The following is a 13526-nucleotide window of genomic DNA, read 5'->3' as shown; positions in this document are numbered from 1 at the left end:
GGTTATGCTGTTCTTTCAAGGCTTCTATCATTTATTTCCCTTTTATTTAGCTTGATATGAATTATTAGATTGTCATTTTTTGGTCGACCTGTCTTGCCAGCATGCGTTTCATGTCTGTAGGGACATTATTGTGTTTCACAGTCCATTTTCCCTTATGGCTTTGACTGCGATTGTTTTCTGTACTAATGTTTAACTGGCATGAGTTTTCTTTACTCTTAGGAGGGAAGGTGGGATCAGGAGAGCTCCCTGGCTTCACAGCTCTAGCACCCCACGTCTGTTTTGGGAAGCGTTCACAATGACAGCCTTACAGTGTCTGGTATCTACTCTTTCCCCCTCCCCAACTTTTATCTGGATCTTCTCTTTCTCTTGTCTCCTTTGCCCCTGTTGTCTCTTTCCTGCTCAATACGGATTCCATCCCCAGCATTTTCTCCTCACTGTGGGGCTTTGTCTCAGAGGGGACGTTGGTTACGTCTGTTACGGGTCTCTGTTGAGGGTCCGTGGGGCCCAGGCTGCTCCAGCACCACCCACAGTGGTGCTCTGTGTTCACCCACAAACTGGAACCAACAAGACTCTACAGGCTCCTGGGGCCATAGGAGGCCCTTTTGCCTCCTTCTTTCTGTTTCCTGTAACACGCATATCTTAACATCACCAGTCATTGATTCCAACCCACACATATACTGGGGGTACACAGGGATAGGTTTTCCCACCACTTGACTGTAGATGTGGCCTGTGAGGTTTTGCTTTTGCTCTCCTAGTTGCTCTGTTTGTATGGGGTGATTTGGGGAGTTCAAAAATGATGCCATCTTGCTGCCATTTTCCAGATTACTGTTAAAAAGACTAAAAGTTTGGATGCTTCTGTTTTACTTGGTTAGTGAGCACCTCTATGCCTATGTCTGCGGTAACAGTTTTTCTGATACGCTACACTGTTTCATCATCCTGGTCACGTCATCAGCCACGCATTTTAACACTCGAATCTTCAGCAGTGAAATCTCCGCAGTTCGGGGATCTGCTGACGTCTTTTCACACTGCCAGGACCCTATCTAATGCCCCCTCTCCAGTCTGGGAAGAATCCCACTGTGGTCCCGAGTGTCCCGGATGCTGACACAGGCCAGTAGAACAAGGGTTGCCCTTCAGAAGTGCCCCTTCATGATCACCGGGCCTTGGGACAGTAGGAAACACCTCTTCTTCCTTTCCTCCCCCAACAGGGTATTAGCAGTGATTCCTTTTTTTTTTGAAAATTGAAGTATAGTTGATTTATAATGTTGTGTTAATTTCTGCTATACAGCAAAGTGACTCATTTATATATATACATACATTCTTTTTCATATTCTTTTCCATTATGGTTTATCTCAGGATACTGAATCTAGTTCCCTGTGCTATACAGTAGGACTTTGTTGTTTATCTATTTTACATATAATAGTTGGCATCTGCTAATCCCAAACTCCCAATCCTTCCCTCCCCCACCCCCCTCCCCCTTGGCCACCAGAAGTCTATTCTCTATTGTCTGTGATTCTGTTTCTGTTTCATAGATAGGTTCATTTGTGTCATATTTTAGATTCCACAAATAAGTGATATCATATATTTGTCTTCGTCTTTCTGACTGACTTCCCTTAGTATAATAATCTAGTTGCATCCATGGTGCTGCAAATGGCATTATTTCATTTTTTATGGCTGAGTAATATTCCTTTGTGTATATATGCCACATCTTCTTTATCCATTCATCTGTCAATGGACATTTAGGTTGTTTCCATGTCTTGGCTATCGTGAATAGTGCTGCTATGAACATAGAGGTGCATATATCTTTTAGAATTATAGTTTTGTCTGGATATATGCCGAGGAGTGGGATTGCTGGATCAATTTTGCTGGATCAACTCTATTTTTAGTTTTCTGAGGCACCTCCATACTGTTTTCTCACAGTGGCTGCACCAACTTACATTCTCACCAAGTGTATGAGGGTTCCCTTTTCTCCACATTTGTTATTTGTAGACTTTTTTTTTGGTGACATGGTTTATTTTAATAAAAAATACAGCTGAACATTTATCACAGATTATATGAAACTATACACAATGACATTCTCTCTGCATAGTAACCAACACTGATGTGTGTAACTTTAATTTTTAGATGGATTATTTATAATCCTTTAAAGTGCAATTTATTTAAGGGTTTAAGCAAATCATAGGATAAAGGATCTTTCTAATAAATGAGTAACATTAAAAAGATGATATATTTGGATAAATCTTTCAAAAATCAGAACTCATTTTGCCAAATGTACTTGTGTTGTAATAATAACACCCTCCCCTGGCAAACCCCAAACTTGACTTAATTGCCCAGGATTAAGAAGATCCTCTAAAGAGCTTTTTCTGATGTTAATATTATTTTGTCTGTTCGATACATACTAACTAAAGTGAACTAAGAGTCTAGAGTAGTTCCTTTAGCCCTGAGTTCTATAATCACAGTGGAGTTCCTGTTTGAACTTAAGAGACTGTTATGAACTTTCCCCGTTCTATTTGAGGGGAAAATGAAGAACTCAGTTCCTTCTCTGACTCTTAGCAGCGTAACTGTGCTTTGGGCTACAGTGTTAATGTCTAGGATGAAATTAAGGTAGCAAAAATGGGAGTTATCTAAGAAATAACCAGAAAATGCTTTAGAATAGAGAAATGAACTATGAGAGGAACATTTCTAGGAGCTATCTGACAGGATAGGAGGGATTGAAACACAAAGGCCATTCACTGCTGTGACTGTATATTGTCATTGTTTTTGTTTATTGTCCATTTCCTTCTGTTGGTGGAAATAATTGATTCCAATATTCTGCTGCCACCAAAAGATGACCATTAGAGGATGAACAAGATTCCTTTTCAATAGTAACAAAGGAGCAAAATATTTCTTAAGGCAGCAATGCTAGCCTGACTTGACTCTACTTGAAGACTATTTCCCTCTTGAAAAGCCTCTTACATGAGCATCTGCAAAGTCGTATGTTGCTGTACCGGCTCAGCAATTATTCATCCAGAAAGAGGGTACTTTAGGGGTTGGAGGTGGAAGGGAAAAAAAAGAACTTTTCCCTCCAAGTGTACACACAAAGCTTTAGCCGATCTTAGGAGCGCTATGATCACAGGTTTCGGTTTTCCTCAGAGTTCCTTTTTGGAAATTCTGGATGGAGCTGAGTAAGGCCCCTTGGCTCACGCCATTCACAGCCTGGGGCGGAAGCTGTGTGGGTACCTCTGTGCTCTCAGGAGGCAAGGGAGCTGCTGGTGGTAGAGGAGGAGGAGGTAATGCGGGCATCCCTGCTGTGGAGGGTGGAGTCGGTGATGATGGGGATGTGAGAGGTGAGCTGGCCCTAGATCCTGCTGAATTATTGGAGTTGCTGTATTTTGCTGAATGCTCTTCACTATTTTCAACAGCAGATTGTTTTGAATTCTTTCAAACTATAATCTTCCTCTGTTTTCTTTCTTCTTCAGATCCATTGTGAGGCTGAGCTCTCATCAGTCTTTGATGCTGGTGGACCTGTTTCTGTTCGTCAATTAGCCTTTTTTCTATACATTCTTTGGCAATGCTCAATGCCTCTTTTAACTTTGTGGGGATCTTAAACCGTGGCTTTTTGGAGGTAGTTAGCAGAACATCACTGAATAATGGCATCTGTAAGAGCCAGGAAATGGTGGACCTGCCATCTTTACAGGCTTCACAAGACAGCGTAGACTCCAACATGGCCACCACAGCCATAGACAGTGCAGGAGAGGAGTCTACAGGCACCAAGTCTGGCGGTCATCATCTCATACAGTAAGTGGCCAAAGCAGTGGATGTCCACACTCTCCAATGTACTGATTTTCCTGAATTGTGAGAAGTAAGATTGGTAGAAAGAAGGAAGGCCCAACAAGGAATTCTCAAGGTCCAGCAGCCAGCAAGTGTCCCCTTCCAGCATCACGTTGGAAGCATGAAGATGCCCATAAGGGAATCCCTTGTCACGGAGAAACTTTAGTACCTCTAATATTTGTTGCCCGTATGTTTTTATTTGCTGGAGTTCAAGGCCTTGAATCTTCTTAGGGTTGCAGTAGTCCCTTAGGAATGGGTCTTTGGTTTTGCCTTGTAGATCAGGTCCTTCAAAGTTCCTTTTTCATTAAACATTCTAATTAGAAATGCTGAGGATTTGTTAGCTGTGGCAAAGGTAACATGATAGATGCAAGGGTGCAAACAGGATGGCAAAGTTTGATTAGACACTGAAAATCTTTATCTGACAGATACTCGTCAGGACCAAGGTCAGTCCAGCTTAACACTAGCTGCTCCTTTGGCTGATTTTTACTCTTCATCAAGAAATATTTCTTCCTTATCCTCCAACCTATGTATTTCAGTGGTTCCACCACCTCCCACTTTGGTTCTGATTGGAAGAACATGGAAACCTGCTGTAAGGCAATCTCAGTATAGTTTGCCGAATAGTTGTTTGGATCTAAAAACTAATTCTTAACCAGCTCACAATTAGACAAGATATGATTTGTGGTGATAATGTTGAGAACGTTCTGAAGACCCTTCTGCCTCTCAGCTATGAATTCACGATCCAGGTTACCAATCAGTGTTTTGGGAGGAAGAGGTAGACTCAGGCCTGCAATCTGCAAGCTGTTCAGCAAATCAAAGTCACTGTATCTCCAAACAATCTGCCAGCTATTTTCTACAGAAATTCCTCTTTGTACCCAAATGATATATTCCATGTGGGACTGCAGGCACTGGCTCGCCTCGATGGCTGCTGTCAGCGGCACCATGTTGTCCAGCAGGGCCTTGCTGGCCGGTGGCTTCTCCATGAAGGCCATCCTGGAATGCCCATCCACCAACGCCTCAGGACCAGGGACAGGTCCAGAGGCACCAACTCCCATCACTTGCTGGGATCCGCTGCCACTGCCCAGACTTTTTAATGATGGCCATTTTAGCTGGTCTGAGGTGGTATCTCGTTCTAATTTTGATTTGCATTTCTCTAATAATTAGCAATGTTGAGCATCTTTTCATGTGCCTATTGGCCATCTGTATTTCTTCTTTGGAGAAATGTCCATTTAGGTCTTCTGCTCATTTTTCTATTGGATTGTTTGCTTTTTTTTGTTATTGAATTGTATGAGCTGTTTGTGTATTTTGGAGATTAAGCCCTGTCAGTTGCATCATTTACAAATATTTTCTCCCATTCTGTAGGTTGTCTTTTCATTTAGTTTATGGTTTCCTTTGGCGTTAACACTGATTCTTAATGAGGGTGGTAGAGGATGAGGCTTAGAGAAGTGTGACCCCAGTGGGAAGATAGAAAGATGAGGGAAATACACCGGAAGCATTCAGTAGTTGGACAGAAAGCTTCCCAAGTGATTCTATTAGGCATCTGTCAGGGCTGTGTTTGGAGTCTCTACCCTGGGTGGTGGAGAGAGAGAGGATGCCCTAAGAATTAGCCCTGGGTCCAGATGCCTTGGGCAGAGAAATGGGAAGGCAATGACTCTTAAGAGATAGAAAAAAAAAGGAAAGAAGACAGTAGCCCAAGTATCTAATTTATTTGGGGTTACATTTTCTTCTGGTTCAGGCAGGTTAACATTGGAAGCAGATTTATCTTCAAGGCATTTAAGTTATCCCTGCTTAATGTTCAGCTTAGAAACTCTTTCACCTTGAAACAGAAAATCTTTCATTTTACAGACAGAGATTGACACAAACAGGCATCCAAAGGGAACGTTTGAAAGACATGGCATTTTGTGTGAAAGTGTTTCTATCAAAGACAAACTGATGGTATCAAATCTGTTGCTGTTTTAGTAGAGGAGAGAAGAAGAGAGGCAGAGAGGTTGGAGAGAGGGATGTCATAGATACGGAGAAAATTCCCAGCAGGAGGACAGGGACCAGCCAGCAGACACTGGAAGGGGTCATTAGCTCTGCCAGTTTCATCAATGCTTTCATCTTCGTTTGTTCACAGTTAAAGGGTGTGTGGGTGCATCTGTGTTTGGTGTGGGTGCTGGCACAGCCTCAGGCTCTGGGAAGGAAGTCCAGCAAGGACTGGGTAACAGGGTCTAAAGGTGGAGAAGTTCAAAGAACTGACAGCCTGATTGGAGTCCTGGCGGATGATTTAAGAGCTTAAGAGCACTGAATATTCTGGATGAATTTTGAGGAATCCACAGAAATTCCAGGGAATTTAACTTAAGGTCATATCATAATTAAACAATTCTTATATATGGTTCAAGCTGTATGGTTCAAGTAAGTAGACTTGTCTGCCTTAAGCAAGATTTGTCACATTGACTTTGGAGAGAGAGGCAGCTTTCTATTTCTGAGCCACTTATGTGTTCTCTGTTTCAGATGCTGTTTTTTTCATCATTAAAGAAGGATCAATGGACTTGAGGTAATTGAAACTCTATTTTCCTCTCTATGGTATTAATATTTTTTGAATCTTTTTGTGTATCATGGGTATCATGGATGGAGCAGGTAGGTTAATACTGAAAAGCTAGGAGGACTTCCCTCCTCCTCGGTAACCCCCTTTTCCCTTCTAGCCTTGTTAGCCTGTTCTTCATAGAAGGTAAGGTGAATATTCTCCAGTCCTGCCCTCAGCCAATGTTAATGTTCTGTTGTTAGCCCTGAAATATACATCAATTAGATTAGCAGAATACTCAGTGATCCATACTGTGAAAAAAACAAAAAAAAGGTAAACCATATGAGTCAGAAAAGGAAAAAGAGTGAGTCACTAAAAGAAAGGTGTTTCTGGTCTATTAATTTTGGCTACACAGTATAGAACAACCAGCGTGTGAAAGATTTTCAGCTTTCATAAAAATAACCTACATAAAATCACTAAGAGATCAAGCTGGAAATAATGGGGCATATTTTTAAAGTTAAAACGTTAGCGTTGACCTTGGATAAATGGAAGGTGGCCGTGATGTTTGACAGTGCATTAACCTTTTGCCTCAGGCATTTCTTTCTATATTATGGTTCCAAAAAAGTCAAGAGTCTGCTCAACAGACTCTTCGGGTCTCTAACTGCCCAAGCAATTGGGGGTGTGTGTGTGTGTGTGCACGTGCGTGCACGTGCTTGTTGTTGGGTGGGGTGTGCTGGATTGCAGAGGCATAGTGGGAAGCTGGCAGTTGGCTTTGAAATATAGACAGACATTCCCTACAACCTGAATCCTTCCCTACTTTGGAATATCTGCGGTTCACGGGCTCCATTCTTCCCACCTTGCTCCTCCATCGTGACTTACTGTTCTTAGCGTCTTTGTCATTCAATCAGGATTTCTCTAGAGCAGATACCAGACCCTCTAGTGGCACTCAGTGGATCCCAGGGTAGATTTTGCCTGTTAGAAACATTATGCATATTTTAGTCCCCTAGTCAAATACAAACGAAACAGGAGGGAGTGATGGAAACTTACAGAAACTTAGGAGCCCAACGGCTTCCTTTTGTACACTGGCTTGTCAAACATTTGAACCTCTATCATCACGTCTGTTTACTTAAACCTACTAAGTCTAAAATTGGATTCAGGTTTTTCCTCTAACCATTCATTCTTCTGAATTATGTTTTGGTGATACCATATTCCACAACCCCTCAGTTTTCCTGGTTTTTTTTTTCCCATGTATTTACTTGATTCAGTCATTTATTCAACAAAGACCTACTCCATTCTCATGCTGTGAGTCAAGATACTGGGTATTCTGGGTGGGGCAGTGAATACGGGCATGTTCTCAAGACTCTACGATGCAGCAGACTTGTTTGCCTACTCTCTCCCTTCCGTCCACACCTCCATGACTATCAGTGTATCTTTGTGTCTCGTTTCTTCCTTCTCATCCCTGCTTAGCCACTCGGACAGGGATCCCCCTCCATCATGCCTGGTCCACAGCAATCCACTGCTCACTGTCTTCTCTAAAACTCAGAGCATCCATAATCCCGTTCCTAATATCTGATCTGTTCCAGTAGTTCTCAACCCTAGTTGTGCATCAAGTTCTATTGGTAATTTTACTTGGTCATTTGTTTTCCACACAGATGTCCAGGAAGCACCTGGAAAGTAGGTGAGTCAGTAAAGTTCCCCTTGGAGCTGATGTGGAGCCAGGTTGGAAAAGACTTACTCTCTTACTTGTCACGTACCTAAACCTTCACCTTATGCAGGCTAAACAGATCTAAAATCACCATTCTTCAAAAATGTCACACACACCCCTGCCTCTGGCTCTTCATTCTACTCTGAAGCTAATGTTTCTCCTCTTATCAGAGCCCTAATTTCTTGCTCCAAGTCCTAATGGCAAATGCCATGCCATATTCATCTTTGACTTTCCCAACAATTAAGAATTGTTTGTTGAATGTGAAGGGTGGCAGAATATGCCACCCTAAAATATGCCTCATTGGTGTAAGGCTAACTTCGAGCTAAAAATGCAAATGCAGGGAAAGGTCTTCTCTGAATTCCCCGACATACAGATCCTCCCAAAGGAACTCAACTCTCATCCATCCCTTCCTGGGAGTTTCATCACCCAGGGAAGACTGACTCTTAACATAGGAGAGGACACTAGAAGTCCCCATCACAGCCAGACAAGCTCTTTCACAACCATCACATCTCCCATCTACCCTTCCAAGGGCCCATCCATCTTTCCTAAAAATCATTCACTCTCCTTGAAGTGGCCTACATCCCCCTTCCACTTCCGCTATTAAGACAGTATGGTATATAAATGCTCAAATCTCACATCTCTTTTGGGTATTCACTTTTTTTCCCCCTGTGATGCCCCCATGGATATAACATTAAAAGTTAGTGCATTTGTGCTCTACTTACAATAGCCAGGACATGGAAGCAACCTAAGTGTCCATCAACAGATGAATGGATAAAGAAGATGTGGCACATGTATACAATGGAATATTACTCAGCTATAAAAAGAAATGGAGTTATTTGTAGTGAGGTGGATGGACCTAGAGTCTGTCATACAGAGTGAAGTAAGTCAGAAAGAGAAAAACAAATACTGTATGCTAACACATATATATGGAATCTAAAAAAAAAAAATGGTCATGAAGAACCTAGGGGCAAGACAGGAATAAAGACACAGACCTACTAGAGAATGGACTTGAGGATACGGGGAGAGGGAAGGTTAAGCTGGGAAGAAGTGAGAGAGTGGCATGGACATATATACACTACCAAACGTAAAATAGACAGCTAGTGGGAAGCAGCCACATAGCACAGGGAGATCAGTTCGGTGCTTTGTGACCACCTAGAGAGGTGGGATAGGGTGGGTGGGAGGGAGGGAGACGCAAGAGGGAAGAGATATGGGGACATATGTATATGTATAAATGATTCACTTTGTTATAAAGCAGAAACTAACACACCATTGTAAAGCAATTATACTCCAATAAAGATGTTTAAAAAAAAGTTAGTGCATTTGTATACTTTTTCTCCTGTTAGTCTGTGTTGTTAGTTTATTTCATAGACCCAGCTATTGAACCTGGGAGAGTAGAGGGAAAGTCTTTCTTGCCTACACATGCATGACTCAGCTTTGATCCCCACCCCCCATATTTAAGTCTTCATACTTGAGGTTTTAAGTCTTCAGCAGCCTCTTTTTAAAAAAAATTTTTATTTTATTTTATAATAAATTTATTTATTTACTTATTTTTGGCTGAATTGGGTCTTCGTTGCGTGCGCGGGCTTCTCTCTAGTTGCGTTGAGCAGGGGCTACTCTTTGTTGGGGTGCACAGGCTTCTCGTTGCTGTGTCTTCTCTTGTTGCAGAGCACAGGCTCTAGGTGCATGGGCTTCAGTAGTTGTGGCTTGCAGGCTTTAGAGCGCAGGCTCAGTAGTTGTGGCTTAGCTGCTCCACGGCATGTGGAATCTTCCTGGACCAGGCCTCGAACCCATGTCCTCTGCACTGGCAGGCAGATTCTTAACCACTGCGCCACCAGGGAAGTCCAAAATTTTTTTGTATTGGGGTAAAGTTGATTAACAATGTTGTGTTAGTTTCAGATTACAACAAAGTGATTCAGTTATACATAGACATGTCTCTATTCTTCAAATTCTCTTCCCATTTAGGTTACTACAGAGTATTGAGCAGAGTTCCATGTGCTGTACAGTAGGTCCTTATTCGTTATCTATTTTATATATAGCAGTGTGTATATGTTAATCCCAACCTCATAATTTATCCCTCCCCCCAACCTTTCCCCTTTGGTAACCATACATTTGTTTTCTAAGTCTGTGCTTCTGCTTCTGTTTTGTAAATAAGTTCATTTGTATCTTTTTAAGATTTCACGTAAGCGATATCATATGACATTTGTCTTTCTCTTACTTCAGTTAGTATGATACTCTCCAGGTCCATCCATATTGCTGCAGATGGCATTATTTCATTCTTTTTTTATGGCTGAGTAATATTCCATTGTATACACATACCCCATCTTCTTTATCCATTCCTCTGTCGATGGACATTTAGGTTGCTTCCAGGTCTTGGCTACTATAAGTAGGCTGCAGTGAACACTGGGATGCATGTATTCTTTCGAACCATGGTCTGCTCCAGATATATGCCTAGGACTGGGATTGCTGGATCATATGTTAGCTGTGTTTTTAGTTTTTTAAGGAACCTCCATATTGTTCTCTGTAGTGGCTGTACTGATTTACATTCCTGCCAACAGTGTAGGAGAGTTCCCTTTTCTCCGCACCCTCTCCAGCATTTATTGTTTGTAGATTTTTTGATGATGGCCATTCTGACTGGTGTGAGGTGATATCGCATTTTAGTTCTGATTTGAATTTCTCTAATAATTAGTGATGTTGAGCATCTTTTCATGTGCCTCTTGGCCATCTGTATGTCTTCTTTGGAGAAATGTCTATTTAGGTCTTCTTCCCATTTTCTGATTGGGTTGCTTGTTTTTGTTTTGATATTGAGCTGAATGAACTGTTTGTAGATTTTGAAGATTAATCCCATTGGTTGGATCATTTGCAAATATTTTCTCCCATTCTGTGGGTTGTGTTTTAGTTTTGTTTATGGTTTCCTTTGCTGTGCAAAAGCTTTTTAGTTTAATTACATCCCACTTGTTTATTTTTATTTCTATTACTCTAGGAGATGGATCAAAAGGGACATTGCTGTGATTTATGTCAAAGAATGTTCTTCCTATGTTTTCATCTAAGACTTTTATAGATTTGCTGTAGAGTCTGTTATGTGAGCTGCATGGTGGCCTGGAGGGGAGGATGGCAGCCCGCAGCCTCCAGGCACCCCCGCTGTGCTCCTGCCCCTCTCCCCCCACCATTTCACCACATTCTTCTCAGTCTCTCTTCCTTCTCCTGCCAGAGTTAATTTTTCTAAAACAATTGTATCATGACAGGACTCACCCCCACCCCAGAACAAGCCTGTGGTGGTGCCCAGTGATTACAGATAAAGAACAATTCCAAGGTCATGCCCAAGGCCTCTTAAAATCTGGATCCCATCTTTTGTTTCAGTATCATCTCTGTCATTTCTTCACAAGCAAAAGATGCTCCCGTTATTTAGGTGCTGCTCTCAGAATGCACCTTGCTTCTGTCACATCCAAATGCCCTTCTGGTACTGCTCCTTGTGGAACGCCTTGCCCCCTTTCTCCATCTGGAGAAACCTCACTCACCTTAGGGCTGGTTCACAGGGCTGGTTCACATGTAATCTCTGAACAATGCCTTCCCTGAGCTTCTAGACAGAGGACAATTATTCACTCCTCTCTGCACCTGTAGTCCTTTGTACTTACCTCTTATTGACTGCGTTGGCACTCCTGTGTGCCTCGGTCTTTTCTGCTAGACCGCGAGAGCCTAGAGGCCAAGAAATGCATCGATTCCACAGATTGTTTTGAATAGTATGAACATTTTAACAACATTAATTCTTTCAATCCATGAGCACACATTTATTTCTGTCTTCAAGTTCTTGCATCAAGATCTTAAAATTTTTGGTGTACAGGTCTTTTACCTCCTTGGTTAAATTTATTCTTAAGTAAATGTAAATGGCATTGTATCCTTACTTTCTTACTAGTGTACAGAAATGCAACACATTTTTGTACACTGATTTTGTATCCTGCAACTTTACTTTATTAGTTCTAACAGACTTTTGATAGAATCTTTAGGGTTTTTAAAATGTATTTATTTTTTCTATTGAAATTCATTCTATATAATTCTTAAATATAGTTTTTTACTACATTAATTGCCCTAGACTACTTATTCTAGAGATTCCATCCCAACCGTATATGTATTGGGTCTTTTTTTGCCTAATTGTTCTGGCTAGGACTTACAAACTATGTTAAATGTAAGTGATGAGAGTGGGCATCCTTGTCTTTTCCTGATCTTAGAGAAAAAGCTTTCAGCTTTTTTCACTGTTATATTAGCTGTGTGCTTATCATATGTGGCCTTTATTATGTTCATGTATGTTCCCTCTATACCCACTGTGTTGAGAGTTTTTATCATAAATGGATATTGAATTGTGTCAAACGCTTTTTCTGTCTCTGCTGAAATGATCATATGATTTTTTCATTCTGTTAATGTGGTGTATCACGTTGATTAATTTGCAGATGTTGACCCATCCTTGCATTCCTGGAATAAATACCACTTGATCAGTGTATGACCCTTTTAATGTATTTTTTTGTTTTTACTAGTAAATACACCTTTTGTTATTTATTTATTTTTAAACATCTTTATTGGAGTATAATTGCTTTCCATTGTTGTGTTAGTTTCTGCTGTATAACAAAGTGAATCAGCTATACATATACATCTATCCCCATATCCCCTCCCTCCCTCTTGCATCTCCCTCACATGGCTCTAGGTGGTCGCAAAGCACTGAGCTGGTCTCCCTGTGCTATGCAGCTGCTTCCTACTAGCTAGCTATTTTACATTTGGTAGTGTATATATGTCCATGCCACTCTCTCACTTCATCCCAGCTTAACTTTCCCCCTCCCTGTGTCCTCAGGTCCATTCACTATGCCTGCATCTTTATTCCTGTCCAGCCCCAAGGTTCCTCAGAACTGTTTTTTTTTAGATTGCATAAATATGTGTTAGCATACAGTATTTGTTTTTCTCTTTCTGACTTCACTCTGTATGACAGTCTCTAGATCCACCCACCTCATGACAAATAACAATTTTGTTTCTTTTTATGGCTAATATTCCATTGTATATATGTGCCACATCTTCTTTATCCATTCATCTGTCGATGGACACTTAGATTGCTTCCATGTCCTGGCTCTTGTAAATAGTGCTGCAATGAACATTGTGGGACATGACGCTTTTTGAATTATGGTTTTCTCAGGGTATATGCCCAGTAGTGGGATTGCTAGGTCGTATGGTAGCTCTATTTGTAGTTTTCTAAGGAACCTCCATACTGTTCTCCATAGTGGCTGTATCAATTTACATTCCCACCAACAGGGCAAGAGGGTTCCCTTTTCTCCACACCCTCTCCAGCATTTATTGTTTGTAGATTTTTGGTTGATGGTCATTCTGACTGGTGTGAGGTGATACCTCATTGTAGTTTTGATTTGCATTTCTCTAATGATTAGTGATGTTGAGCATCCTTTCATGTGTTTGTTGGCAATCTGTATATCTTCTTTGGAGAAATGTGTGTTTAGGTCTTCTGCCCATTTTTGGATTGGG

At 41.3% G+C, this 13526-nt stretch overlaps 1 pseudogene across 1 annotated transcript; it reads right to left on the bottom strand.

Annotated features, from left to right (window-relative positions):
• Positions 1-3081: 3081 nt before the first annotated feature.
• Positions 3082-4796, bottom strand: LOC307061778 (PX domain-containing protein kinase-like protein; annotated as a pseudogene). The gene has a single exon. The product of its transcript is annotated as a PX domain-containing protein kinase-like protein (transcript).
• Between the last annotated feature and the right edge of the window lie 8730 nt (positions 4797-13526).

This window comes from Hyperoodon ampullatus, assembly GCF_949752795.1.
Source record: "Hyperoodon ampullatus genome assembly, chromosome: 13".
NCBI classification, from domain to species: domain Eukaryota; kingdom Metazoa; phylum Chordata; class Mammalia; order Artiodactyla; family Ziphiidae; genus Hyperoodon; species Hyperoodon ampullatus.
Note: the sequence above shows the minus strand (reverse complement) of the source record. Positions and strands in the feature narration are given on the sequence as shown.